Source organism: Dryobates pubescens, chromosome 14, assembly GCF_014839835.1.
Source record: "Dryobates pubescens isolate bDryPub1 chromosome 14, bDryPub1.pri, whole genome shotgun sequence".
NCBI classification, from domain to species: Eukaryota; Metazoa; Chordata; class Aves; order Piciformes; family Picidae; genus Dryobates; species Dryobates pubescens.
This window is the reverse complement of record NC_071625.1, coordinates 14,539,821-14,546,465: the sequence shown is the minus strand read 5'-3', so window position 1 is coordinate 14,546,465 and position 6,645 is coordinate 14,539,821. Positions and strand designations below refer to the sequence as shown.

Genomic DNA, 6,645 nt, shown 5'->3' with positions numbered 1-6,645 from the left:
GGTTCTGAAACCCTTGGTGGTTCAGCCGTGCACAAAGTCCCATGGGACACCTGGAGAGGAGAGGACTCAGGGCAATTTCATCAAATATAGAAGTAACTGAAGGAAGGATGTAAAGAAAATGGAGGAAAGCTCTTTTCAGTGGTCCCTAGTGACAGCACAAAAATCAAATGTTCACTGAGCAAGATCTGAAAGAGAATTATATTCCAACAGTTTCCATGAAAATTCATGTCACAGAGGAGCTGAAGTAGCTCAGCTGGGAGAGCGTTAGACTGAAGATCTAAAGGTCCCTGGTTCAACCCCGGGCTTCAGCATTGGTCTCATGGAGATTTTGTTATTTATTTTGTATTTTCCCTTGTGTCCAGTGCTTGTGCTCTGTGGTGCAAGACAGACATGGAGTTACTGGAATCCAGCAAAGGGCCAGGAAGATGATGAAGGGAACGGAGCATTTCTTTTATGAGGAAAGGTTGAGAGAATTCAGCCTGGAGAAGACAGGAAGTATCAGGAAGTATCCCATCAATGTATATTTTGCACCTGAAGGGAGGGTGCAAAAAGGAGGGAGGGAGGCTCTTTTCACTGCTCACTAGTGACAGGATCAGAGGCAGTGGGCACAAATAGTGCAAGAGAGGAGTTTCCCTCTGAACAGCAGGAAATGCTTTTTATTGTGTGAGTGACAGAGCATTGGCACAGGTTGCCCAGAGTAGTTGTGGTGTCTTCATCCTTGTGCATATTCTAAAGCTGCCTGGATACAGTCCTGGGCAGCTGGCAGTAGGTGGCCCTTCTTGAGCAGGAGGTTGGAGCAGAGGACCTCCAAAAGTCCCTTCCAAACTCCATTCTGACTCTGTGAAAGTGGGATAGAGTTTTCCAACGCAAGAGCTTCAGCAAAAATAGTGATTTAAGGGTATTTTTGTTTCGCAGTATCACAGTATCACCAAGGTTGGAAGAGACCTCATATATCATCGAGTCCAACCTGTCACCACAGACCTCATGACTAGAGCATGGCACCAAGTGCCACATCCAATCTCCTCTTGAACACCTCCAGGGATGGTGACTCCACCACCTCCCTGGGCAGCCTTAGCCTTCAACTTCATGTGCCTAGTCCTATGCATGGATTACCCCATAAAGAAGTGGTAATGGGGCCATGCAGGAAATCAACACTGTCAGGAGTTAGTTCTAGTCTGAATCTCAACTGATTTCAAAGCAATTCCTTTCCCTAAAATTTGTCTTTTCCCAGGCTGAAGAGTTCTGGTGTGTCTACCTGTTGTTCTTAAGGAAACAGCCCCAGATCTCTGATGAAGCCTTCTAGCCCTTCCTGAACCCTTTCTGCTCTTATGCTTATCTTTATAAAAATATGGTGATCAATGTGCAGGCACCCCAAAGAGTCCTGTAACTGAGTAAATGTGGGATTTGTTCTGTTCTTCATCCCTTTCTGATTAATCACTGATCTGTGGAGTTGTTCAGGCAAACAGCAGAGACAAGCCTTGAAACTGGCCAAAAAACAAAGAAGTGAGAAGCTTTGATTATTGATTTCTCAAAGATCAACCCCAATACTCATCTGGTCTCTCATGCATAACAGAGCAGAAAGCCTTTTCTTTCTCTTTCATTCTGGTGATGTTCTTCAGTCTTTAGATGCAATCCCATCATATCCTGCAGCATTTCCAGAAGACAACCTACCTCTTCAGGGTGTGAACAATCACTTGTAAATCAATAACATCATGACCTGCTTAAGATTTGAAGAAGTATCTCTTCAAATTTTACCATGGGTCCTGCTGGGCAGATGCCTCCATCAGCAGTCACTACTCACTCACTAACTGGTAGGGCCAGATCATACATTGCCCTTCTGCATAGCTCAGGAGAGATGGTAGCCACTCATCCATCATCACCTTTTGCAGAGCTGAGGTACTCAGACAGGATCTTCTGGTTCACTAAATAGAAAGTGCCTTCCCTTTGATCCTTTATTCCCACTATCTATGTCTGCATCTAAATTGGAAATGAGCTTCCTGGTCCCCAAACAGGAAGAGAGTAGGTCAGAACCCCCCTGTACAGTCCATGTGCAGGATTAAATTAAATCAAATTTGATATATATATCTCATTTTGTTACAAGCCCAGACCTCACATGGTTGTGTCTGTACATCCCAGGCGTTGCCCTCAGATTTAAGAGCAGCTTTCACACTGTGACTCTGCTGCCCTGCTCTGACCTCATCTACCACACTGCAGAAATGCAGCCTTGGGTCCTAAGGGCAGAAACAAATCATACAACTCATGAGTCACAGAGCAGTGGGAGGGCACAAGCTTAGTGTTTAAGCAGTCTTGCTCAACAACATTTTGACTTGCTGCTAGACTCAGGGTGGAACAAGTGTGCTGGAAATCTAATGTACAAGCATAGAATCATGGAGTCATTAAGAAAAGACCTCAAAAATCATAATGTCCAACTGTCAACCCCACTCCACCATGCCTCACCAAAGTATGTCCTGAGATTTAGACCAGTATCTGGGGTTGATCACTGCCCATTGCTTCACCACACTTCTTGAATGTCCCAACTCATGCCCTTCAGCAATGTCCAGCAGATAGTTGTGGAAACCATTCCCAAGAGGTGATTGGGACATAAGGAATCTATTTCTGTTGAGGTGGTGATGGAAGGAGGTTTTAGCCCCAGGAGAGATATACCCCACCAGGTGGCCTTAGTTCCACTGAGCAGGAAAACACAGTTTATTTCCTTTTGGCACTAAAATTCTCCCTGCAGAGGATTTGGTGTTTCACATCATCTCTTTCCTTGGCAGGCCACTGCTACCCTTATCTCAGGCATCCTAGAAGAGCTTGCCACAATGAAAATAAGCATTTGGACTAGAGTTATTTTTATTATGGGTTGCTGAATAGATAAACCACAGCCAGCTGAGGAAATCCTTTGAACAGAAAACTATTGAATGGTGGCAGTTATTTTTAGGGATGGAAGAGTCTTGGGAGGGATATGTCAAGTGCATTTCCCCTGTTCTTATTCCTCACTGGATATCTAGCCACGGACAGTGTTGGAGGATGCAAGGTCTTAGCCAGCACTCTTGTTCTCATGAAGGTGCTGGTGACAGCTGGGCTTAGGTTGCACCAGGGGCTGTTTAAGTTGGATATTAGGAAAAATGCTTTCACTGAAAGGGTTGTCAAGCCCTGGACAAGGCTTCCCAGAGCAGAGATGGAGTCATCATTCCTGGAGGTGTTAAAAAATGTGTAGACATGGCACTCTGGGACATGGTACAGTGGACGTGGTGGTGTTGGGTTGAGGGTTGGACTCAATGAACTTAGAGGTCTTTTCCAGCCTTAATGGTTGCATGATTCTGTGATGCCATTCTAGTCCCTCCTGCCTGAAACAATTTCACCTCAAGCCTCAGTTCCAAAAGTTTCCAAGTTTCCTTGTGTTTGGCTCAAAGAAGGGTTAAAATCAGCAGCCTTGCACTCCTCTGTGATGAGGCAGGAGTCGATGAAGGTGAGCGCAGGATGAATAATAGGGAGCATGGCAGGCAGCATGGGGGTGGCTGCCCTTCCAGCACCTTCACCCAGCCCACACACACACAAAGCTCTCTCCTCTCACCCCCTTCAGCACTGGAGCCCCCACCTTGATCAATCAGTGCATGTCAGATCCTGATCACCACCCTTCCCTGAGCTCCTGCCTGTGGCTCTCTTTCACAAACACTCGCAGCTCTGATGGTGCCCTTCGGCTCTGATTCTCTGCTTTTTCTCGTGATTCCTACCTCTTTCCCTTAACACCTTCAGTCCCAGTTTGCTGCTACTGCCCTTCTCCCCCATGCTCCTGACACCCCCCCATCCAGCTTTACCACCAGGAGCACTGGTATAGATTGGTCTGTAGGCATCCTCCCTGAGGCACCAGAGAGAAATCTTACTGATGCAGGAGGCTTCACTGAAAGCTAGGTAAGTATATGCAGAATCCTCAGAAGGAGCTTAAGATTGTTTCCTCTAGAAGAGGGGAAGAAAAAAAAAAAAAAGAAAGAAAGAGAAAAAAAGGATTAACTGGGAAAAAGAAAAAAAAAAAAAAGGAAACAAAACCAACAACAAACCAAACCTGGAAGGCGTGTGGTCACTGCAGGAGCCTGGCAGACGCTGTTTGTACCTGTGGGAAACCACCCACTGAAATGACGGAATGTGGATAACACCAGGGGTTCCTGCATTTGCACTGCTTGCTGGGTTGTATTTGATGGGGTCAGGTAGAGTATCTCAGACCTTTGATGTGCAGTCACTGGTGAAACACTGCTGCCATGTCAGTATAGCTGCCCTGATGAAAAGGTCATGGGGTGAGGTGTGCACCTTGCCAGCATCATCTTCTCTACAGTATTGATTATTGTTCTGCTAGTTTGCATTCTCATGGAATGCTTCTGCTATTGTTTTCTGCTTCATGGAATTACAGAGTTGTTTGGGGATCATTAAGATTAAAAAAGACCTCTAAAATCAACAAGTGCCAACTATTAACTCAACAGTAACATGACCACTCAATCATGTTCCAAAGAAGATCTAAAAGATCAATTAGTTCCACCCCTCCCTCCCCAACCACCATAGGCAGGGATACTTTCCACTAGACCAGATTGCTCAAACCTATTGCAATAAATGGGCTAACCAATGCACATCTTCTTTGTCCCTTGCTCTTTCAATGACTGGATGGAGAAGGCACTTCTTTTCTTCATGACCCAGTTTCATCCATCAGAAGTGAGGCAAAGTCAATTTGAAAAGCGCTCTGAGACAGAGTGCTGGTCAGGCATTGAAATAGGCTGTGCAGGGGGGTGGCAGAGTCACCATCTCTGGATGTGTTCAAAAAACATGTCACTTCAGGACATGGTTTAGTGGGCACAGTGATGTTAGGTTGATAGTTGGACTCAATGATCCTAGAGGTCTTTTCCAGTTGAAGCAATTATCTGAGTCCATGGAGAACTGGCTGTGACAGAGACTGAGGCAGACAACTCACACTGGTAATAAAAGGCATCGGCAACCCTGAGGATTAATTTTCTAAGTTACATGGAAACTACAAGATGAGGAAAAGAAAGGATTATTATTTGCATGCTGTGGGAGCAATAATCCTGCGATTACTACTCCAGGCATAAAGACATTAAGGCTTGGCTTGTGCTGCAGTGCAGAACTCCTGGGGGTGTAGCACCACTGTGCCATGAGCAGACAGCTTGTGTGGTCCTAAAGGCAGCCCATGGTTTTGTGTACCTGTGTAGAGACCAGTTTGTGACCAAGACCATCCATGATTGCATTAAGAGATGCATCCTTCAGTCCTTGCATCAGTGGATGGACAGGAGCTGCCTTCTAGACCCTCTGACAGTGTGTTCAGCCATGCCCTTTCTCAGACCATCAGAGCTGCTGAGGTTGGCCTCTAACATTTTCTCTTCTGAAGTCTGAACCACAGAACTGTAGAACGCATTGGGTTGGAAAGGACTTTTAAAGATCATCTAGGCCACTCCCCTGCAGTAAGCAGGGGTATCTTCATCTACATCAGATTGAACAGACCCCCATCAAGCCTGATGTTGAATGTCTCCATGGATGGGACCTCCACTGCCTCCCTGGGCAACCTGCTCCAGTGTTTCACCACCAAGTATTCTTTCTAATGTCCAGTCTAAGTCTACTCTTCCATTCAGATTATGTAAGAAACCCTTGGAAAATGCTGAGTTAGGATTTCATCTCTCTGTCTAAAGAGTGTCCTAAATTGGAGTCGAGTCATGTCAAAACAAAACAAAAAACAAGAAGGGAAGAAGACAAAAATTCCTCTTTCAGATGCAGCAGCTGCCCAGGACCTGCTCTGAACACTGAATGGTAAAAGTGGGGAGTAACACAATCCTTTGGGGATCCAGCTTACTTCCTCAGAGGTACTAAACTAAACACACAGTCAAAATACCTTTGAAGGGTTTTAGCTTTAGTATCTATAGCTGAATAATTAATTTCAATTGAGATTGTTATTTGAGCTGTTAACTTCTGGAGCAACGGGCTCTCCTTTATTTTTGGTTTGAACAGCAAAGCCTAATTTTATTTGTGACTGCAGGGTGCTAGTGTAGGAAAAGGAAAGAACATGAAGCAGTACTCATTACAAGTGGAAGTAGGCTGCTTAAATATGCAAATTGTGTTCAAAAAAGCCCAGGGAAACAGGAGCATGGAGCTCCTGCTGTCGTTTATGAGATAGGGAGATTTTCATTTCCCTGCCCAAAGTGGAATTCAGTCTAGACCCAGAGTGAATACTCTTCTGATAGCTTTGGGGAGCAGCCAGGAGGGGACAGATCAGGGAGAATTTGCTAGTCCATGTAGAAGTCATAGAATTGCTTCAGTTAAAAAGAGACCTTTAAGATCATCAAGTCCAATCATTGACTCAGCACTACCAATTCCACCAATAAATCGTGTCCTTCAGCACCACATCTCCATGGCTTTTAAATCTCTCCAGAGATGGTCTTTACACCACTTCTCTGGAAAACCTCGTCCAGGGCTTGACAATCCTTTCAGTGATGTTTTTCCTGATATCCAACCTAAGTCTCCCCTGGAGCAACCTGAAGAGGTGTCCTCTTGTTCTGTCACTTGTTACTAAGTAGAAGAGGCCTACACCCACCTCACACCAATCTCCTTTCAGAGAGCTGTAGATAGTGAGAAGGTCTCTCCTCAGCC

General features: G+C 45.3%; 1 non-coding gene across 1 annotated transcript; it reads left to right on the top strand.

Moving 5' to 3' along the window:
- The first annotated feature begins 238 nt into the window (after positions 1–238).
- On the top strand, positions 239–311 carry TRNAF-GAA (transfer RNA phenylalanine (anticodon GAA)). The gene has a single exon. It is a non-coding gene; the product is annotated as a tRNA-Phe (tRNA).
- Positions 312–6,645: the final 6,334 nt, after the last annotated feature.